The 24,394-nt window shown below is 47.7% G+C and overlaps 1 protein-coding gene across 2 annotated transcripts in view; it reads right to left on the bottom strand.

The window, feature by feature from the left end:
* Window positions 1–24,394, bottom strand: part of CLIP2 (CAP-Gly domain containing linker protein 2) — a 158,035-nt gene that overhangs the window by 66,146 nt on the left and 67,495 nt on the right. The window lies entirely within an intron of this gene.

The raw sequence follows: 24,394 nt of genomic DNA, 5'->3' as shown, positions 1-24,394 counted from the left end.
TAAGAATTTTTTTTCCATGTATAAAGAAATGAAGCATATGTTTGCTGAACGTTTCAGGGACTGATTGTGATAGTTATAACTTATAAACTTAACATTATCTAAACTGTACTAACTACAAGATCTCGCCTCAGCACTGCTCCCTGAAGGCAGTGTGGTCAGGACCGGACTTCTGGAATGGCCACATAGGCCCGGGCTTTGAGCGGCTGCAGCCCGAGGGGGAACCTGACCATGAAAGAGGGGTTATTACAAATAAAAGTATGAAAGAGGAGGCATGGGAACTGTAGTAGACAAAGACAGATGACATTTATATTGCGCTTTTTTCCTGAGGGACTCAAAGCGCTTGAGTTGCAGCCACTAAGACACGCTCAGTAGGCAGTAGCAGTGTTAGGAAATCTAGTTAAAGGACTCCTTACTAAATAGGTGCTGGCTTAGAGAAGAGCCAAGATTTGAACCCAGATCCCCTGTGTCAGAGGCAGAGCCCTCAACCATTACACTATCCAGCCAGTACATAGATGATACGCATGGAAGATGGGGCTGCACATAGAATGGGATGAGAGCTGCTGCACATGAAAGCTGAGTCACAACTTACTTGGCCTAGGGGCACAAAAAGTATAAATCTGGCCTGGAGTATGGTAAAATGATAAAGTGCACTGGTAAGAGGATGACAAACCTGTAGTGCTGTGCACATTTTCATGAGAAGAGAATACAGATGGCAACCTTAGTGTTCATCTCAATACAGTTTTCACTGAAATAACAGCATTGCTATGAATGAGAAGTCACCACAGACAAATTGCAGGGCTAAAAAACTAACAATTACTATTTCTTCAATTTAAAAGTAAAGTTCCAGGAATAGGAATCCAATCCTGTTCGTTATCTCTGTTACAAGGGGCAACAATTGTAGCCTCAGGATGCCCTGTGTTTGATATAAAATATGGGGAAAGAGGCGCCTTGGTGTATGTATAAAACCATTTAAAAACAGAATAAAATAGAAAAAGGTTGAGGAGGCTTACCTCAGTGACGAAAATCTTTGTGTAAACAAAAAGTTTTTATTTTGCACAGGTTTTGAATGATTCTGTTTTTAAATGGTTTGTTGGTGGGGTTGAGACAGACCACAAGTGGTCCCACCACAGTGGCAATGTCACGATCGGTGTAGCAGAGAGAGGGTCTGATTACCGGTGAACTGCAGTATCACCGAGGATGCAGAATATACCCGATTATCGATGAGCTGCAGTATCACCGACAATCTGATATAACGCTAACCTCTGAACACCTGAGTAGTGTAAGTGCTTGGTGCAACAGTAATACCTCAAGGACTAAGCCTCAGAAACAAGTGCCGTACAGTATGAAGTACTGCAGCAATACAGATTCCCTCCGAAGGCCCGGACTCTCCCGGGGGAGGAGTCAGGCGGAGCGTAGGAAGGACAGAACATGAGTGACACCTAGGGGAGAGTGTCACTAACAGATCTGGGAACTGCCTCTAACAGTAAGGTCAGTTCTCGAAGTCAGGCAAGCCAGGTCGTAACACACGGACAAATACAGTACAGATTCAGAACGCAGAGGCGGAGACTAATAAACAAGCAGGGTTCGGCAACAGGGTATCAGAAATATCGGGGTACAGAATCAGGAGTCAGATGCAGAGTCTAAGAGCGAGCCGAGGTTCGGCAACAGGGTATCAGAATGACAAGGTACAAGATCAGAATGCAGAAGAATAGTAACAAGCTTGAGGAACCTGAGGAGCAGGTTCCCAATGAATACAGGATGGGCCCTGGGGCAGTAAATACAGAGCTGGCCCTGTGGAGCAGGTGCCCAGCACATACAGTGCTGGCCCTGGGGAGCAGGTGTCCAGCAAATACAGCGCTGGCCCTGAGGAGCAGGTGCCCAGCAAATACAGCGCTGGCCCTGAGGAGCAGGTGCCCAGCAAATACAGAGCTGGCCCTGTGGAGCAGGTGCCCAGCAAATACAGAGCTGGCCCTGTGGAGCAGGTGCCCAGCACATACAGCGCTGGCCCTGAGGAGCAGGTGCCCAGCAAATACAGAGCTGGCCCTGTGAGCAGGTGCCCAGCAGATACAGAGCTGGCCCTATGGAGCAGGTGCCCAGCACATACAGAGCTGGCCCTGTGGAGCAGGTACCCAGCACATACAGAGCTGGCCCTGTGGAGCAGGTGCCCAGCACATACAGGCATGAACTATCTCCTAGCGATAGAGATAGTTCTCAGGGTCGGGAAGGCCAAGTCGGCAACTCACAGACAAACAAAGTACAGGATCAGAAGGCAGAGGCAGTGTAGTCAGACAGGCAGACAGTCAAAACAGATAATCACAATCAAACTAGTACTTTAGACTATCAACAGAATCTAGCTAAGTGTAGGATTACAGCTCCAGCTGGTCTCGGCACACTTTCGGATCTGACTAAGGGTCTGCGTGCTACCACAAAGCGATTGCAACGACAGGCAACCAGCAACTGACTAAGCAGCAGAATATATAGTTGCTGGACTCTGCTGCCCCGCCCGAACCATTCAGCCAGCCATGAGTCCTACAGGAGTCAGCTGACCTTCCTGATCAGCTGACACTTCCCCTGCTGGTATAAAGGTCCTGCATTCAGGCCCGCGCGTGCATAGCTCTCCATCTGTCTAGGTGCACTAACAGACCCAGCCACACCAAGCACATGCTGCTGCATGCAAACAGCCGCTTTGCTGTCAAGACATGCGGCGGCTTTTCCGCGTTCCACCACACAGCCAAACGCATGCAAACCGCCGCGTAGGACGCGGAGTCAGCCGCCTAGCTCTTGGCACACGCGGCGGCTTTTCCGCGTTTCCTCACAGTACCCCCCCCCCCTGAGGCGTGGACTCCGGACATGCCCCAGGAGACAATGATAGCGACGTCCTCATCTCATACCCATACTCTTCACTTGACCAGATACCAAAGTCGAGGACCGTCCTGTGTCAGATTCAGAATTTTGGAACAAGGTATAAATGTAACAGTCACTAAATTTCTCGCATTCCGAACATAAATACAAGCTCTCACAGGTGCAAGATTTCTCATGAGTGACAACCGGTGCATCAGGCGAAAAACATTTCCCACACTCAGAACATGAATACGTTTTCTCATCGGTGTGAGACTTCCAATGACTGAGAAGTTCAGTGTTATTTACAAAACATCTTACACACTCAGGAGATTAATAAAGCTATCCCCCACAGTGTGAGTTTCTACGATTGACAAGATTTATGTTATGTTTAAAACATTTCCCACACTCAGAACATTAATGTGATTTCTCATCAGTGTGAGACTTCCCATGACTGAGAAGTTCTTCCTCACATACAGAACACCAGTACAGCTTCTCACCGGTGTGAGATCTCCCATGGGCTACAGGCGGTAGTTCGGGTACAAAAGGGACCCCACACTCAAAACATGAATACGTTTTCTCATTAGTGTGAGACTTCCCATGACTGAGAAGTTTCTCCTCACATACAGGACACACGTATAATTTCTCACCTGTGTGAGATTTCCCATTAGTCACAGGTCGTCCCTCAGGTACAAAAGAGTCCCCACACTTAGAACATGAATATATGTATCCCTTAAAGTGGGGCCTACTATGATTAACAAGATCTAAATTATGCTCAGAACATGAATGTGGTTTCTTGTTACTTAGAATCTGGTCAGATGATGGAGCTGAAGACTGTACGGTTTCAGACTCCTGAACTCGATTTGCTGCAATAAGCAAGCTTGGCTCTTGCGCAGCAGATTCATGACTATAGATAGAGCCATCACTCTCATAAAGTTCGGAAATGTTATCCGCATAGTAGCTCTCTATCGGTTCTTCAAAACTATTTTCCGCTCCCAGTGAGGCCATACTTCCCCTATATGAGTTCTCACCAGAACGCGATTTCTCAGGAATAATAGGTTGTGCAGGATGTACGTGGGACTTTCTATGATTGAGGAGATCCGCATAATATACAAAATCCTCTTTACACTGTGAACATGGAAAAGATTTATCAGACGGACGGGAGGTATCTAAATCAGGGCAATATTTGAGTGACAGATTTCCCACCATAAGTTTAGTTACACCAACACATGGTTTCTGGAGGCCGGGATCTGAACTAGCACCAGATCTCGTATTTCCCGGGGATGGCGCAGCAGACTCCTTAGAACTCGGGCCTCTCACCATCCCCCAAAAAAATTTTCTTGACTTTTTCCTGCAATCTCGTACCCAATGATCATGTTGTCCGCAATAGAAGCAAAGACCCTCTAGGCGTCTTCGCGTCCTCTCTGATTCAGATAACCTAGAGTGGTGCCCTACGAATTTCCCAGGTGAGGGTACTCTAGATTGAATTACAGAGGGGGGTGACACTGGTGCAACAGAGTTTAAAATACACTTAATTGACTCAGTCAGTTGGTTAACCTGAGTCTGCAATGTATCAACCGTTTTCTTAACCTCCTTAAGAGTAGCGGTTAACACATCGATCCGTTCATCAAGTGTCACCATGGTTTTTTTTTTTTATGGCCTGTCGTTCTGTCACGATCGGTGTAGCAGAGAGAGGGTCTGATTACCGGTGAACTGCAGTATCACCGAGAATGCAGAATATACCCGATTATCGATGATCTGCAGTATCACTGACAATCCGATATAACGCTAACCTCTGAACACCTGAGTAGTGTAAGTGCTTGGTGCAACAGTAATACCTCATGGACTAAGCCTCAGAAACAAGTGCCGTACAGTATGAAGTACTGCAGCAATACAGATTCCCTCCGAAGGCCCGGACTCTCCCGGGGGAGGAGTCAGGCGGAGTGTAGGAAGGACAGAACGTGAGTGACACCTAGGGGAGAGTGTCACTAACAGATCTGGGAACTGCCTCTAACAGTAAGGTCAGTTCTCGAAGTCAGGCAAGCCAGGTCGTAACACACGGACAAATACAGTACAGATTCAGAACGCAGAGGCGGAGACTAATAAACAAGCAGGGTTCGGCAACAGGGTATCAGAAATATCGGGGTACAGAATCAGGAGTCAGATGCAGAGTCTAAGAGCGAGCCGAGGTTCGGCAACAGGGTATCAGAATGACAAGGTACAAGATCAGAATACAGAAGAATAGTAACAAGCTTGAGGAACCTGAGGAGCAGGTTCCCAATGAATACAGGATGGGCCCTGGGGCAGTAAATACAGAGCTGGCCCTGTGGAGCAGGTGCCCAGCACATACAGTGCTGGCCCTGGGGAGCAGGTGTCCAGCAAATGCAGCGCTGGCCCTGAGGAGCAGGTGCCCAGCAAATACAGCGCTGGCCCTGAGGAGCAGGTGCTCAGCAAATACAGAGCTGGCCCTGTGGAGCAGGTGCCCAGCAAATACAGAGCTGGCCCTGTGGAGCAGGTGCCCAGCACATACAGCGCTGGCCCTGAGGAGCAGGTGCCCAGCAAATACAGAGCTGGCCCTGTGAGCAGGTGCCCAGCAGATACAGAGCTGGCCCTATGGAGCAGGTGCCCAGCACATACAGAGCTGGCCCTGTGGAGCAGGTGCCCAGCACATACAGAGCTGGCCCTGTGGAGCAGGTGCCCAGCACATACAGGCATGAACTATCTCCTAGCGATAGAGATAGTTCTCAGGGTCGGGAAGGCCAAGTCGGCAACTCACAGACAAACAAAGTACAGGATCAGAAGACAGAGGCAGTGTAGTCAGACAGGCAGAAAGTCAAAACAGATAATCACAATCAAACTAGTACTTTAGACTATCAACAGAATCTAGCTAAGTGTAGGATTACAGCTCCAGCTGGTCCCGGCACACTTTCGGATCTGACTAAGGGTCTGCGTGCTACCACAAAGCGATTGCAACGACAGGCAACCAGCAACTGACTAAGCAGCAGAATATATAGTTGCTGGACTCTGCTGCCCCGCCCGAACCATTCAGCCAGCCATGAGTCCTACAGGAGTCAGCTGACCTTCCTGATCAGCTGACACTTCCCCTGCTGGTATAAAGGTCCTGCATTCAGGCCCGCGCGTGCATAGCTCTCCATCTGTCTAGGTGCACTAACAGACCCAGCCACACCAAGCACATGCTGCTGCATGCAAACAGCCGCTTTGCTGTCAGGACATGCGGCGGCTTTTCCGCGTTCCACCACACAGCCAGACGCATGCAAACCGCCGCGTAGGACGCGGAGTCAGCCGCCTAGCTCTTGGCACACGCGGCGGCTTTTCCGCGTTTCCTCACAGGCAACCTGTCACTTTTATCTAGGAGAGCGACCGCACCCAAATCCATCCGTAACACCCCGAGTGGAGTCAGGTTCCCTTGTCTCCACCTGCTTTCTGTGGTTGGTTGCCCTGTCTGGAACCCACCTTTGTGAGTAGAGCATCTATTTCCTCTTTCATTACAAATACTGTACCCAAACATATTGCACTACTGGGCTCCCGTTTTGTTTCCTGTAATTTTTCTTTACAGTGTTTGATATGACTGAGTGCTGCATATAGGGCTGGAGTTAGTCAGCAGTGTTCCTTTCAGCTTGGGGACTGCAATTTTTGCAAGGCTGTAATGTGCCTCGCGTCATGATTGGTTTAGAACAATGAACCATATCACCCCACCACCCCAGACCTTATTCAGACTCCTTGCAGCAGGGTTACAGCATTTCAGATGGAGTGAAGGTCAATACTTTACATTTTAAACTGCAGACTTGAAGTTCTACCTTAATAAATCACTTTTCCTTAAAAACGAAGAATAGGGTGGCTGTTTCTTTCTAGAAGCGTACTGGTTCTGAAAGGCTGTTAAGGAGCCTTTGTTCTCGCTTTACTGTGGTAGAAAGCAGAGTTTAGACACGGTATAATCAGAGCTGCTGTACTACAATACGGCTGCTTTCCAACACTGAAAAGGTTATTTTTTCTTAAAGATGTATCAGCAGCAAACTGACAGGTCCTCTCTAGATGTCTCACTGTATAAGGGGAGCAATTTTGCAAGGTATAAAAGAATCAGACAAACAACAGTCCCAAAAACGTACAACTGAAACGTCTAGCAGCTCCAGTGACAGCGTTACCATGGGAACTGAAAGTCATTCATTCACAGATATTGGGTACAAAAGATTTCCTTGAAAGACTCATTTTATGGAAAGCGTACAAGCACTTAACAGGGAGAAATTAGGCCATATAAAATACATTTTCTCTCTATGAATGTTTTGCACACAGAAATGCCTAGCGCTGTAAATATCTATGATGTGTGTCCATCATTGCCTCTGCTAAGGAATAATGAGGGAAAACCTCTCACTGTGCCTCTAACAAATCCACAGGGTGGCCGAGTCAGAGAAGAGTTCATGGCAGGTCCTGACACTCCAGTGATAAGCATAAGCCGAGCTGCTGGGTGCTTGCTGCTTTTCTTATAACATACCATAGATGGGCAGTCCAAGGTATATAAACCTACTGACATTTCATCCACACCAACTCACATGCAGATGATTCACTTTGGCCATGTTCACAGTGGGGTGGTATAACAGCCACTTTGTAACGCGGCTTACCGTACTGCAATGCACCATCCCTGCGACATTTACAGTGCTGCGGCTGCAGTGCAGTATAACGGGTTGTGGCATTGTAACGCACTGCATGCTTTACTGCTAAACACGCGTTAACAGTAAAAGTGAAGCATACGTTTCATTGACTGTATGCTTCACTGTACCCACTGTGCCTTCACTGTACCTCAGCTATTCTGGTGGCCAAATTGAATGTTTTTATAGTAATTTGTGCTCCGTCTTTTGAAGGCATCTAAATTACTCACTGAGCTATTACAGCCTATGGTGGCACCGGCTGCGCCCAAATATCCAGCGCTGTTTTTACAGCGCTCCGAGAGGCCCATGAAAAGCCATATATACGTGGATGATAGAAGGTGATTCTAGTGGAGGATAGAATAACACCATTTGCAGATGGGTTATGGGTGGAGTGGTACTCAGAGATTAAAGTCTATAGGGAAATGCAAACACAAATTTTTTTAAAGAAAATTTGCGTTAAACGGGAACAGCGAAACCCCCTTGTTCGCTACAAACTATTTCCCAGCAGAACAGTTCGGCCCATCTCTACTTACAACTCCTCAATGGATCGTGTTCAGACTTCTAACTACGCTTTTCATAACGTTTCTTGTTCATCAATCTCTTACTTAATAATAGTCAAGCGGCCGCAGATTTTACTGGCTAATAGCAAAGCCCCCTTACGTGCTAGAAAAAGCAAATTTTCAGGGTATGTGGATGGGGACAGTGGGTACAAAAGGACAAAAAAATCACAAAGACCTTATAGTTTTTGAGAAAATCGATTTTACATTTTCATCGAAAAAAAAAATACAATCAAATGCGGTAAATGACAGATAATGTAGCAAACCTAAAGGTAGTGTTAATTTACATATATCAAAAGAAATAGCAATGAATTTCATGACACCTTGAGCTTTACCAGTGTGAGAAAACACGGAAAAGCTGCCGCAGGTGCTCAGAGCAAGGCGGCTGATTCCGCGTCTAACGCGGCAGTTTGCGCGCATAGGCCTACACCTGCTAGTATGGCCAAACGCGGAGAAACCGCCGCATGTCCTGAGAACAAGACTACTGATTCCGCGTCCAAAGCGGCGGTTTGCACGCATAGGCCTACATCTGTCAGTTGGGCAGAACGCGGAGAAACCGCCGTATGCTCTGATAGCGGTACGGCTGGTTCCGCGTCCAGCACGGTGGGTGGTACACAACACATGACTGGTGTGGCTGGGACTGATAGTCCACACAGGTTCATAAGGACGCGCGCGCGCGCGCTGAGAGGCAGAGCTTTTATGACAGCCAGAAGAGAGTCAGCTGACCAAGTTGGTCAGCTGACAATCCAACCAGTTCCCATTGGTCCAGCACTTAGGGGAGGCGCTGGAGAGCGCTGTGCTATATATACTGGGTGCTGGTCATTCTCTGGTTGTCTGCCGTTGCGATCACTACGTGGAAGCACTCAGACCTTTTTGTCAGAATCTGTGTTATTCTCTAGACCAGTTCCAGGGTGTTGATGATCACTGACCTCACACCTCAGACTAGGAATACTGTATATCATCTCTGTTATATCTCAGACTAGTTCCAGGGTGTTGATGATCAAGGAGCTCACACCCAAGACTAGGACTTGTATTATCATTCTGTTATACTTCAGACTAGTTCCAGTGTTTTGATGATCGCGGAACTCACACCGAAGACTAGGCATTGTTTATTATCTGTTATGACCTTCTGCTTTCCTGACCACTCTTCTGATCACTGATTTGGTACCTCGCTATATCTGATACTCTGTTGCCAAACCCTGCGTGTTTTAGGATTACCGAATCAGTCTCCTGTCTGTGTACCTTATCTGTCTGTGTGTTGACGACCTGGCTTGCCCGACCTCGAGAGCTATCTCCCCAGTTTAGAGATAGTTCACATATCTGTTAGTGACACCCCCCCTTGGTGTCACTCACACTCTGGTCCTTCCTATTCCCAGTCTGGTTACTCCCTTGGGAGTTCTCTGACCATAGGAAGGAACTTGTTCTTTGTGCAGTATCCCCTACTGCCTCATCACCTGCTTGGCAGGTGCGGTCCTCAAAGTATTACTGTTGCACCAAACACTCTTATCACTCAGGTGTCCAGAGGTTAGTGATATATCTGATTATCGGTGATACTGCAGATCATCAATAATCAGGTATATATCTGCATTTTTGGTGATACTGCAGATCATCAATAATCAGATCCTCTCTGTGTTTCACCGATCGTTACAGAACGGCAGACCAAATACAAATGGACGCACGCACCAGCCGTCTGGACACACTTACCACTTCGGTGGACAACATCAACCAAGTGCTAGGCAGCCACCGGACATTAATAAATGCTTTGTCTGGGTCTATCAAAACCCTCCAGACGGCTGTGGACAAAGTGCGATCTCCTCCTAGCACAGACATACATATGCCGGTACCTGAAAAGTTTTCTGGTCACAGATCTGACTTCCGAAATTTTAGAAGTAGAGTGTTATCATACTTTGAGTTAAGACCTAATTCTTCAGAAACTATGACCCAAAGGGTTACGTTTATTAAAACTTTGTTATCAGGTGATTCTCAGACCTGGGCGTACAGTCTGCCCGACGAACACCTGGCCCTAACCTCTGTCGAGGAATTTTTTAAAGCTATGGCGATAATTTACGATGACCCAGACATCGCCTCGACTTCTGAGCGGAAGCTCAAAATGTTACGTCAAGGCAAAAGTTAGGTTGAAGATTATGCCGCTGAATTTAGGAGGTGGTCAGTATCAGCTAGGTGGGACACATTTGCCCTGTTAGATTGTTTTTTATCAGGGTTGTCAGATGAGTTCTCCGATCTTATGTTGAGTCAGCCTGAACCTAAGTCCATCGATGAGGCCATTTCATCAGAATAGATCGCCGGCTGCGCTATCAGAGACAGACCCGGGGTAGAAACCATGTGAGAATGGTGTCCCACGCTGCGCCCCCTGTGGCTCCACCTCCTCCCGCTTCACCTCCATCTGAGCCAATGCAGATTGGTCGGTCTAAGTTGTCTTAAGTGGAGCGGAGACGCAGGATATCAGAGCAACTTTGTCTTTATTGTGCAGAGGGGGGTCATAAAGTACAGAATTGCCCTAAGAAATCGGGAAATGCTACTGCCTAGGTTTAGTTGGGGGTAATACCCTAGGCGTGCAGTTTTTACCCCTAGATGATAAACGTTTGCTTCTCCCTTGTACTATTTCGTGGGAAAATAGGTCTGAAGTCACCGAAGCCTTCATTGATTCAGGCTCAGCTGCTAATTTTATGGATTACGAATTTGCAAAAAATTGGGTATTCCGGTCACCCCGGTAAAACCACCGATTCAAGTTACTGCAGTAGATGATTCCCCTTTGCAGGTTAACAGTCCTCTGTCACAGACTCCAGAGGTGGGAGTCACTATCGGGGTGCTGCATAGGGAGAATTTGCATTTTTTTGTGTTACGAATGTCAACCTCCACAATCATTCTTGGCATGCCTTGGTTACAGCCTCACTCCCCTCAGATAAATTGGGCCACTGGTCAGCTAACGAGCTGGTCCTCCCATTGCTTTCATCATTGTTTAGGGAAGGTAACCTTGGGTGAGACCAAGATTCACGTGGAGGGAGTACTAGATCAGTATTCTGAATTTTCAGACGTATTTTGTCCTAAGTCAGCCGACAAACTACCTCCACACCGCCCTTTCGATTGTCCCATCGATCTCCGGTCTGGTTGTATGCCCCCTAGAGGTAATCTCTATAATTTATCTGGGCCTGAAAAGTTGGCCATGCAGGAATACATAGCTAAAGGGTTCATTCGCCCTTCCCGGTCGCCTGCTGGAGCAGGTTTCTTTTTTGTAAAGAAAAAAGACGGAGGCCTTTCGGCCGTGCATTGATTATCGGGGCCTGAATAAAATCACAGTAAAAAATCGCTATCCATTACCTTTGATAGACGATTTATTTACTCAGGTCACCAATGCTAAGATTTTTTCAAAATTGGATTTGCGGGGTGCATACAACCTGGTGCGGATCAGAAAGGGCGATGAGTGGAAGACGGCCTTTAACACACCCGATGGGCATTACGAGTACCTGGTGATGCCCTTCGGGTTATGTAACGCCCCGGCCGTCTTTCAGGAACTCATTAATGAAGTGTTCAGGGAGGTTTTGGGTAAATTTGTCCTGGTATATCTGGATGATATACTAATTTTCTCAGCTAACCTCTCAGAGCATAGAGCTCATGTCAGGTTTGTGTTGCACAAACTAAGACAAAACATGCTATATGCCAAGTTGGAGAAATGCATTTTTGAGGTAACATCTGTCACATTTCTGGGGTACATAATTTCTACCTCGGGCCTTTCTATGGACCCGGCCAAAGTCTCTGCTGTCCTGGAGTGGCCTCAGCCAGTGGGGCTGAAGGCTCTCCAGAGATTCTTAGGGTTCGCTAATTACTATAGAAGGTTCATAAAGGGGTACTCCACAGTCATCGCACCCCTCACCAGTCTCACAAAGAAAGGGGCAGATACCAACCACTGGTCCCCCGAAGCTCTTGCTGCTTTCTCTACCCTGAAAGAATTGTTTTGTACTGCACCCATTTTGAGACACGTCGACACCTCCTATCCCTTTATTGTCGAGGTAGATGCCTCAGAGGTCGGGGTGGGGGCTGTGCTGTCTCAGCGTTCTGGGTTGCAGGGAAGGTTACACCCGTGTGCCTATTTTTCCCGTAGGTTTTCACCAGCAGAGAAAAACTACAATATAGGCAACAGGGAGCTCCTAGCCATTAAAATGGCCTTTGAAGAATGGCGTCATTGGTTAGAAGGAGCAGAACATACGATTACAGTTTACACTGATCACAAGAATTTGGAATACATCGAGGGGGCTAAGAGATTGAGTCCCCGTCAGGCTCGGTGGTCACTGTTTTTCTCGAGATTCAGATTTATAATTACGTATACTCCGGGTAGTAAAAACATTAAAGCAGATGCTTTATCCAGATGCTTCGAGCCAGAGACAGCACAGCCCTCAGACCCAGAGACTATTATCCCACAGAAAGTGGTATTGGCAGCCACAGAGACCTGGAGGAACTGGACTGAAACCTTAATCCCTTCCAGCAGGACGTCCCTGAAGGAAAGCTTGAAGGGGTCATGTTTGTACCATTGCCGTTTCGTCTCCAGATATTGCAGATGTACCACTCCCACAAAAATGCTGGACATCCTGGTGCCACCAGAACACAGGACCTTGTTGCTAGGTGTGCTTGGTGGCCTTCATTGGCAACTGACTGCAAGGAGTATGTGAGAGAATGTGCAGTGTGTGCAAGAAGTAAACCCTCCCGTCAGGCACCTGTAGGAACATTGCAGCCTTTACCCACCCCAAGTGAACCATGGACCCACTTGTCCATGGATTTCGTGGGTGGACTCCCGAGGTCTGAGGGCATGTCGGTCATCTGGGTGGTAGTCGACAGATTCAGTAAAATGGCCCATTTCGTGCCCCTGAAAGGACTCCCCTCGGCCCAGGAATTGGCCGATCTCTTCATCCTGCACATCTTCCGGCTACATGGTATTCCGGATAATATAGTGTCAGATCGGGGAGTCCAATTTGTTTCTAAATTTTGGAGGGCATTCTGTCATCAGTTGGGCATGGAACTGTCATTTTCGTCAGGCTACCACCCACAGACCAATGGTCAGACCGAGAGAATTAATCAATCTCTGGAACAGTTTCTAAGGTGCTATGTTGCGGATGCACAAAATGATTGGGTCAAGTTCTTGCCGTTTGCAGAATTTGCACACAATAATTTGAAAAGCTCTTCCTCTGGATTCTCTCCATTTCAGGTGGTGACTGGAAGGTTGCCTAGGTTCTCCCCACTGCCAGTAGCTTCTACTCCGTTTCCAGCTTTGGAAGCTTGGCAAAAGTCATTTAAGAACATTTGGGGAATTGTGAAAAAGAATCTAGAGAAGGCTTTTCAGAGTCAGAAAGGTCAAGCTGACAAAGAAACGTTCCATAGAGTGGAATTTCCGGCCAGGAGACTTGGTCTGGGTGTCCACTCGTCATTTGTCTTTAAAACAGCCTTCACCCAAGTTAGGACCCAGATTTGTGGGTCCTTTCCCAGTAACCAGGAAAATCAACAATGTTACTTATGCCATTGATCTTCCTGCCAGCATGCGTGGTGTGAGATCGTTCCATGTATCCCTGTTTAAGCCAGCAGTGCATGTAGACTCCACTCCTCCTCCACCTGTGATGGTGGACGACCAACCTGAGTATGAAGTGGAAAAGATTTTAGACTCACGTACGTAGAACTCAGTACAGTATTTAGTTCATTGGAAGGGTTATGGCATTGAGGAAAGAACATGGGTACCTGATTACCGCATGCATGCGGATGAATTAAAAAGGGAATTCCACGCCCTACATCCTGAGAAGCCGGGTAGGAGCTGTCCGGAGTCCACTCCTCAGGGAGGGGGGGGGGGGGGGTACTGTGAGAAAACGCGGAAAAGCCGCCGCAGGTGCTCAGAGCAAGGCGGCTGATTCCGCGTCTAATGCGGCAGTTTGCGCGCATAGGCCTACACCTGCTAGTATGGCCAAACGCGGAGAAACCGCCGCATGTCCTGAGAACAAGACTACTGATTCCGCGTCCAAAGCGGCGGTTTGCACGCATAGGCCTACATCTGTCAGTTGGGCAGAACGCGGAGAAACCGCCGCATGCTCTGATAGCAGTACGGCTGGTTCCGCGTCCAGCACGGTGGGTGGTACACAACACATGACTGGTGTGGCTGGGACTGATAGTCCACACAGGTTCAGAAGGACGCGCGCGCTCGCTGAGAGGCAGAGCTTTTATGACAGCCAGAAGAGAGTCAGCTGACCAAGTTGGTCAGCTGACAATCCAACCAGTTCCCATTGGTCCAGCACTTAGGGGAGGCGCTGGAGAGCGCTGTACTATATATACTGGATGCTGGTCATTCTCTGGTTGTCTGCCGTTGCAATCACTACATGGAAGCACTCAGACCTTTTTGTCAGAATCTGTGTTATTCTCTAGACCAGTTCCAGGGTGTTGATGATCACGGACCTCACACCCCAGACTAGGAATACTGTATATTATCTGTGTTATTCTCTAGACCAGTTCCAGGGTGTTGATGATCACGGACCTCACACCTCAGACTAGGAATACTGTATATCATCTCTGTTATATCTCAGACTAGTTCCAGGGTGTTGATGATCAAGGAGCTCACACCCAAGACTAGGACTTGTATTATCATTCTGTTATACTTCAGACTAGTTCCAGGGTGTTGATGATCACTGAACTTACACCCAAGACTAGGCATTGTTTATTATCTGTTATGACCTTCTGCTTTCCTGACCACTCTTCTGATCACTGATTTGGTACCTCGCTATATCTGATACTCTGTTGCCAAACCCTGCGTGTTTTAAGGTAGCCATACACTGGTCGATTTGCCATTAGATCGACCAGCTGACAGATCCCTATCTGATCGAATCTGATCAGAGAGGGATCGTATGGCTGCCTTTACTGCAAACAGATTGTGAATCGATTTCAGCCTGAAACCGATCACAATCTGTTGAGCTGCTCCTGCCGCCTGTGCCCCCCCCCGTATACATTACCTGAAGCTGGCTCCCGGGCGTCTTCTCCACGCTGCACCGCACCGCTCTGTTCCGGCTCCATCCCGGCGCTTCCTGTGTCACTCCGTGACCAGGAAGTTCAAATAGAGCGCCCTCTATTTGAACTTCCTGGTCACTGCAGTGACACAGGAAGCGCCGGGATGGAGCCGGAACAGAGCGGTGCAGCGCGGAGAAGACGCCCGGGAGCCAGCGTCAGGTAATGTATACCTGATCGGATCGGCCCCCGCTAGCGACGCGCACCCTACCCGCGGGCTATCGAGGGTAATTTCCCGCACGGCGCGATCGACGGACCGATCCGATTTCGGGAGGAAATCGGATTGGCGGGTGCGTTTAGCATGAACGATTGGCAGCAGATTTCGATCCCAGGATCGAATCTGCTGTCGAAACGGCCGCAAATCGGGCCAGTGTATGGCCACCTTTAGGACTACCGAATCAGTCTCCTGTCTGTGTACCTTATCTGTCTGTGTGTTGACGACCTGGCTTGCCCGACCTCGAGAGCTATCTCCCCAGTTTAGAGATAGTTCACATATCTGTTAGTGACACCCCCATTTGGTGTCACTCACACTCTGGTCCTTCCTATTCCCAGTCTGGTTACTCCCTTGGGAGTTCTCTGACCATAGGAAGGAACTTGTTCTTTGTGCAGTATCCCCTACTGCCTCATCACCTGCTTGGCAGGTGCGGTCCTCAAAGTATTACTGTTGCACCAAACACTCTTATCACTCAGGTGTCCAGAGGTTAGTGATAGATCTTATTATCGGTGATACTGCAGATCATCAATAATCAGGTATATATCTGCATTTTTGGTGATACTGCAGATCATCAATAATCAGATCCTCTCTGTGTTTCACCGATCGTTACAACCAGCCTGCATGCTTCATGGTATGGGGGGAGGGCTCTTGGGTGGAGCAGCGGCCAACCCTCCCCCTCCCCACTAGAGCCTTAATCCAATCCATGATCATGAGGCTCTTTCCCACCTGTGGTGCCCCAGGAGGAGGTGGGGGTCGACAACACCCTGGGGGAGTTCATGGTGGCATCCCGCACCCTCCTAGGAGAAATGAGTATAGGTGTACAAAGTACCTCTTACCCATTTCCACAAAAAGGTTGAATTAAATAAAAACACAACAACGAAAAAAGTCCTTTAATATTACTAAATAACCAGAAATACTTAGCTGTACCCTTAAGAAAATGTTCCCACGCCAATATCCTTGGAAATTTCCCACGCCAATATCCTCTAATCCTGCAACCTTCACCTTAATTGAAGATCTCCGCACACCCAACACCAAACTCCGCAGCTCCCTGCACCCTCGAGTTGGAAATTTACGAATCTAAAATTTGATGTTTGGCCCATCTCTAGTTGTAAGAGATGGTATAGAACCTTTCAGATACGAGGTAATCCAAGAATGAGCAAGACCCTTTATGCCAAGGATGAAAGAATGTGAAGGAACCAGTAAGGCACAAGGAATAATCTAGAGCAGTGCTGTCCATCTTCATGGTCATATACAGTACTGTGTATATATATATACTACATGGTGGAGGCATCAGAACATCAGAGAGGGAGTTTTAGTAGTTTCTGTGCAGGTGTGTGTGCTTCTGTGCAGGGGTGGCCGCAAGGGATCAGTTGAAGGTGAGTGTTAGTATACGGTGACCTGAGAGTGGGAGAGGAATGTAAGCAAAGCCATCAAGAAAGATGATGTAAAGTGAGTGACTGTGTGACCAGCTGCGGAGGACAACTGAGAGGCCATACGAAGATGTTAGTGAGAGTATCATCCTCAACCAATGCTACAGTTGCATTCACTCGGTATTCATAGATAATGAGCCACTCAACTCAATACTTTGGCTCCACATTAGGTACCAGGTGCATGTTAACAAAGAAGTTTCTCTCTTTTCTGGGTTTTAGGCAGCAGTGCCAGATTACAACTAACGAATCCAAGCTTGACAGTTTGACGAGTGTAATTTTGGTGGTCTGGAATTCAGAAGCGCTGTTATAATTTGAAGTATTGCTTGTGGGTGATCTCAAAAGCAAAATAAACATACTGTGGACGCCTTTTCAGTCTGACAAAAACATTGTTATAATTATTACACTGATATTACTGTCAAACAAAGTGCAGATATAGCAACCAAAGTACACAGCTCTCATGTTCCTTTTAGGTTTTGTTCGCTAGGGAAACTGCTCCTTTACTGATTTGCTTTTATGATGCTTTTATGATATTTATGATGGATAACCAAACACTGTTACCAGAGTAACATAATACAAATTACATTACTGTACCGATTGGTGTCAGCACGCAGAGAGAATCTGATTATTTCAGTGGCGTAGCTAAGGAGCAATGGGCCCCGATGCAAGTTTTACAATGGGGCCCCCCAAGCACTCTGTACATAACAATTAATACGGCGCAGCAAAACCTGCCAATGGCAACTACAGTGTCAGAGGTGCAAGAAGGGGATGGGGAACAGTTTGTTAATGATTACTACTATTCAAAGTATCTATAGAAGTGATTATAATGAGCACAGGACCAATAGAGAGCTAATACTGTAGTTGAGGGAGGGCCCTTCAGGGCCCCTCTCACTCAAGGGCCCCGATGCGGTCGCTACCTCTGCACCCCCTATTGCTACGCCCCTGTTGGTGATCTGCAGAATCACCGATAATACAGATATATTGCTAACCTCTGGACACCTATAGGTATGTGAGTGTTTGGTGTAACAGTAGTACTTTGAGTAATGCACCTGCTGAGCAAGTGATCATAGGCAGTAAAGGAATACTGCTCTTGAGGGCACAGGAACCTTCCAGCAGCCTGAGACTCTCCAAGGGGTGGAGTCAGGCTAGAGATAGGAAGGACCAGAGAGTGAGTGACACCTGAAGGTGGATGTCACTATCTGATCTGGAGACTATCTCTTAAGAGGAGAGATAGCTCTCGAGGTCGGGCACGCCTGGTCGGCAACACACGGACAGATAAAGTACAAAGACAGAAGGCTGATTTGGTATCCAAGGCAAGCAGGGTCTGGCAACGGAATATCAGATATGCGAGGTACCGAATCAGAGATCAAAGGGATAGTCAGGAATGCAGTAATTCATAACAGATATCAACAATGCCTAGTCTGGGTGTGAGGTCCTTGGTCTCTACACCCTGGAACTAGTCTGAAGTATAACAGATGGATAACACAAGTTCCCTAGTCTGGGTGTGAGGTCCGTGGTCTCTACACCCTGGAACTAGTCTGAAGTATAACAGATGGATAACACAAGTTCCCTAGTCTGGGTGTGAGGTCCGTGGTCTCTACACCCTGGAACTAGTCTGAAGTATAACAGATAGATAACACAAGTTCCCTAGTCTGGGTGTGAGGTCCGTGGTCTCTACACCCTGGAACTAGTCTGAAGTATAACAGATAGATAACACAAGTTCCCTAGTCTGGGTGTGAGGTCCGTGGTCTCTACACCCTGGAACTAGTCTAAGCATAAACAGAATAACAGTACAAGTAATCTGGCTCAGTGTGACTTCCCAGGTCCACCTGGTTCAAACACACTGTTGGATCTGACTAAGGTCTGAGTGCTTCCACGTAGTGTTCGCAACGGCAGACAATTTGAGACTGGCCAGCAGTAACTATATATGGAGTTGTGCTCTCCGGCACCACTCCTAATTGATCAACCAATAGTAACCTGCTCTGGAGTCAGCTGATCGGCGCGATCAGCTGATCTCTCCTTGCCCAGTATAAGAGTTCTGCCTCTCAGCGCAAGCGCGTATTCCTAAGCTTGTGTGCACTAACAGACTCAGCCACACCAGACACATGCTGCCGCGTGCAAAGCACCGTGCTGGACGCGGAACCAGCCGCATTACTGTTGTTACATGCGGCGGCTTTTCCGCGTTCTGCCCTGTTACCAGACGCACGCTTCCGCGTGCAAACCGCCGCATTGGACACGGAATCCGCCGCCTCCTCAGCAGCACACTCGGCGGCTTTTCCGCGTTCTCTCACATTACCCCCCCCTGAGGAGTGGACTCCGGACATCTCCTGCCCGGCTTTTCAGGATGCAAGTTATGGAACTCCCTTTTCAACTCCTCTGCGTGCATGCGACATTCTGGCACCCAAGTTCTCTCCTCAATGCCATACCCCTTCCAATGCACTAAATACTGCACGGAGTTCTGCACAAGCCGGGGGTCTAGAATCTTTTCAATTCCATACTCAGGTTGGTCATCAATCAACACAGGGGGGGGGGGGGGGGGGAGCGGAATCCACGTGCACTGCCGGCTTGAGCAAGGACACATGGAACGATCTCACACCTCGCATGCTGGTAGGAAGGTCAATGGCATAAGTGACATCATTGATTTTCCTGGTCACTGGAAACGGACCCACAAATCTGGGACCTAACTTGGGAGACAGTTGCTTCAGAGCCAAATGTCATGTGGACACCCAGACCAAGTCTCCTGGAAGGAATTCCCACTCTATGGAACGTCTCTTATCAGCCTGTTTCTTCTGACTCTGAAAAGCACTCCTCAAATTTCTTTCTACCATTCCCCAAATCTGCTTTAAGGAATTCTGCCAATCCTCCAGGGCTGGAAACGGAGTGGCAGCCACTGGTAATGGGGTGAACTTAGGTGACCTTCCTGTCACCACCTGGAATGGGGAAAAACCTGAGGAGGAGCTTTTTAATTTGTTGTGTGCAAATTCTGCAAATGGCAGGAATTTGACCCAGTCGGTTTGAACATCTGCCACATAACACCTCAGAAACTGTTCCAGAGACTGATTGGTTCTCTCGGTCTAGCCATTGGTCTGTGGGTGGTAGCCTGATGAAAAAGATAGCTCCATGTCTAACTGATGGCAGAATGCCCTCCAAAACTTAGAAACAAATTGGACTCCCCAATCTGACACTATATTTTCCGGAATACCATGCAGCCGGAAAATATGTTGGATGAAGAGATCGGCCAACTCCTGGGCTGAGGGGAGTCCTTTCAGGGGGACGGACCCAACGTTTCTGTCCAGTCCCTCCAGGTCTCAGTGGCAACCAGAACCACTTTCTGAGGAAGAATGGTTTCTGGGTCTGAGGGCTGTGCTGTCTCGGGCTCAAAACATCTGGACAAGGCATCAGCTTTGATGTTCTTACTACCAGGGGTATACGTGATTACAAATCTGAATCTCGAGAAAAATAATGACCACCGGGCCTGTCGGGGGCTAAGTCTCTTAGCGCCCTCAATGTACTCCAAATTCTTGTGGTCAGTATAGATAGTAATGGTATGTTCTGCACCCTCTAGCCAATGTCGCCATTCCTCGAAGGCCAACTTAATGGCTAGAAGTTCCCTATTGCCTTTATCGTAGTTCTTCTCTGCGGGTGAAAACCTACGTGAAAAATAGGCACAGGGGTGTAATTTTCCCTGCAACCCAGAACGCTGAGATAGCACAGCCCCTACCCCTACCTCTGAGGCATCTACCTCCACAATAAAGGGGAAGGTGGTGTCGACATGTCTCAAAATGGGTGCAGTTCAGAACAATTTCTTCAGAGTGGAGAAAGCAGCATGGGCCTCAGGGGACCAGTGATGAGTATCTGCCCCTTTCTTTGTGAGACTAGTGAGAGGTGAGATCACCGTAGAGTACCCCTTTATGAACCTCCTATAGTAGTTGGCGAACCCCAGGAACCTCTGGAGAGCCTTCAGTCCCACAGGTTGGGGCCACTCCAAAACAGCTGAAACTTTACCAGGGGCCATAGAAAACCAAGAGGTTGAAATTATGTACCCCAGAAAGGCAACAGAGGTCACTTCGAAAATGCATTACTCCAGTTTAGCGTACAGCATATTTTGTCTCAACTTCCGTAACACAAACTTAACATGCTTTCTGTGCTCAGAGAGGTTGGACGAGAAGATAAGTATGTCGTCTAAATATACTAAGACGAATCTGCCCAATACTTCTCTAAAGACTTCATTAATCAGCTCTTGAAAGACGGCCGGGGCATTACACAACCTGAAGGGCATCACCAGGTACTCGTAGTGCCCGTCGGGCGTGTTAAAGGCCGTCTTCCATAAATCACCGTCCCTGATCCGCACAAGGTTGTAAGCACCCCTTAAATCCAGTTTCGAGAAAATCTTAGCATTGGTGACTTGAGTAAATAAATCGTCTATTAAAGGCAAAGGATAGCGATTTTTGACTGTAATTTTATTTAAGCCCTGATAATCAATGCATGGACGGAGGCCTCTATCCTTCTTTTTCACAAAAAAGAACCCTGCCCCTGCCGGGGACCGAGAAGGGCGGATAAAACCTTTAGCTAAGTTCTCTCGGATGTATTCCTGCATGGCCAATTTCTCTGGCCCAGATAAATTATAGAGATGACCTCTAGGGGGCATACAACAGACCTGAGATCAATGGGGCAATCAAAAGGACGGTGTGGAGGAAGTTTATCTGCTGACTTGGGACAAAACACGTCCGCAAATTCTGAATACTGATCTGGCAATACCTCCATGTGAATCTTGGTTTTACCAAAGGTTACTTTCGCTAGACAATGATGATAGCAATGGGCAGACCAGCTTGTTAGCTGACCCGTAGCCCAATTGATCTGAGGCGAGTGAATTTGTAACCATGGCATGCCAAGAATGATCGTGGAGGTTGCCATTCGTAACACAAAAAATGGTAAACTTTCTTTATGCAACACCCCTATTGTGACCTCCAAGTACGGGGTCTGGGAGAGAGGGTGGTTACTCTGCAGGGGGGAATCATCCACTGCAGTGACTCGAATCTGTTGTTTTAGTGGGGAGATCGGAATTCCCAATTTCTTAGCAAATTCATAATCCATAAAATTAGCTGCTGAGCCAGAATCTATGAAGGCCTCAGTAGTCTCTGTCTTATCCTGCCAGGATATAGTACAAGGGAGAAGAAAACGTTTATCATCTAGAGGTAATGACTGCGCGCCTAGGGTATTACCTCCGACTACACCTAGGCGGCAGTGTTTCCCGACTTCTTGGGACAATTCTGCACTTTATGACCCCCCTCTGCACAGTATAGACAGAGCTGCTCTGTTTCTCTGCGTCTCCGTTCCACCTGAGACAATCTCGACCGACCAATCTGCATTGGTTCCGGCGGAGGTGAAGCAGGAGGAGATGGAACAGAAGGAGATGCTGCGTAGGACAAGTATCTCACATTGTTCCTACCCCGGGTCTGTCTTTGGTATCATAGACGACGATCAATTCTGATGGCCGATGAAATGGCCTCATTGATGGATTTGGGCTCAGGATGACCCAACATTAGATCAGAAACTGCGTCTGACAACCCTGATAAGAAACAGTCTAAAAGGGCGAATGAGTCCCATCTAGCTGACACTGCCCACTTTCTAAACTCCGCAACATAGTTTTCTACCGGTCCTTTGCCCTGCCGTAACAACTTGAGCTTCCGCTCAGCAGTAGAGGCAATGTCCGGGTCATCGTAAATTATAGCCATTGCTTTAAAAAAATCCTCCACCGAGGTCAGGGTCTTATCCCCCGTGGGAAGACTATATGCCCAAGTCTGGGAATCCCCTGACAATAGAGTCTTAATAAAGGTTACTCTCTGTGCTACGGTTCCTGATGAATTAGGCCTTAACTCAAAGTATAATAACACTCTGTTTCTAAAATTCCGGAAGTCAGATCTGTGACCAGAAAATTTTTCAGGTACAGACATGCGTATGTCTGTGCTAGGAGGAGATCGCACGGTATCCACAGCCATCTGATAAACTTGTACAGTCCCAGACAAAGCGTTGATTCGAGTCTGGTGACTGTCCAGCACTCGGGTGTAAATTTCCACCGTAGTGGTGAGTGCATTGAGACGGCTGCGGAGTGCGTCCATTTGGGTTTGGTCTGCCGTTCTATAACGATTGGTGTCAGCACGCAGAGAGAATCTGATTATTGGTGATCTGCAGAATCACCGATAATACAGATATATTGCTAACCTCTGGACACCTATAGGTATGTGAGTGTTTGGTGTAACAGTAGTACTTTGAGTAATGCACCTGCTGAGCAGGTGATCATAGGCAGTAAAGGAATACTGCTCTTGAGGGCACAGGAACCTTCCAGCAGCCTGAGACTCTCCAAGGGGTGGAGTCAGGCTGGAGATAGGAAGGACCAGAGATTGAGTGACACCTGAAGGTGGATGTCACTATCTGATCTGGAGAATATCTCTTAAGAGGAGAGATAGCTCTCGAGGTCGGGCACGCCTGGTCGGCAACACACGGACAGATAAAGTACAAAGACAGAAGGCTGATTCGGTATCCAAGGCAAGAAGGATCTGGCAACGGAATATCAGATATGCGAGGTACCGAATCAGAGATCAAAGGGATAGTCAGGAAAGCAGTAAGTCATAACAGATATCAACAATGCCTAGTCTGGGTGTGAGGTCCTTGGTCTCTACACCCTGGAACTAGTCTGAAGTATAACAGATGGATAACACAAGTTCCCTAGTCTGGGTGTGAGGTCCGTGGTCTCTACACCCTGGAACTAGTCTGAAGTATAACAGATGGATAACATAAGTTCCCTAGTCTGGGTGTGAGGTCCGTGGTCTCTACACCCTGGAACTAGTCTGAAGCATAAACAGAATAACAGTACAAGTTATCTGGCTCAGTGTGAATTCCTAGGTCCACCTGGTTCAAACACACTGTTGGATCTGACTAAGGTCTGAGTGCTTCCACGTAGTGTTCGCAACGGCAGACAACTTGAGACTGGCCAGCAGTAACTATATATGGAGTAGTGCTCTCCGGCACCACCCCTAATTGATCAACCAATAGTAACCTGCTCTGAAGTCAGCTGATCGGCGTGATCAGCTGATCTCTCCTTGCCCAGTATAAGAGTTCTGCCTCTCAGCGCGCGCGTATTCCTAAGCCTGTGTGCACTAACAGACTCAGCCACACCAGACACATGCTGCCGCGTGCAAACCGCCGTGCTGGACGTGGAACCAGCCGCCTTACTGTTGTTACATGCGGCGGCTTATCCACATTCTGCCCTGTTACCAGACGCACGCTTCCGCGTGCAAACTGCCGCATTGGACGCGGAATCCGCCGCCTCCTCAGCAGCACACGCAGCGGCTTTTTCGCGTTCTCTCACAATTACAAGAAATGTTGTGTAATATAAGACATGTCAATCTGAAATGAAAGAACCCCTATCATGAAAAATTATAAAATGTAAATACATATGTACACATACATATAAGAGGTAAATTGCTCCCAGAATAAAATGCTCTATAAATACGTATTTTCTATGATGCTGTCACTTACAGTAAGCAGTTTGGACTAATCAATCTCCTAATAGGGGAATCTCAAAATGTATTTTATTCTTCACAAAAGAACTCTCTGAAAATGATTTATACAAAGATGGCGACT

The sequence above is a fragment of the Hyperolius riggenbachi genome, chromosome 2 (genome assembly GCF_040937935.1).
Source record: "Hyperolius riggenbachi isolate aHypRig1 chromosome 2, aHypRig1.pri, whole genome shotgun sequence".
Taxonomy (NCBI): Eukaryota; Metazoa; Chordata; class Amphibia; order Anura; family Hyperoliidae; genus Hyperolius; species Hyperolius riggenbachi.
This window is presented reverse-complemented; position numbering and strand designations above follow the sequence as displayed.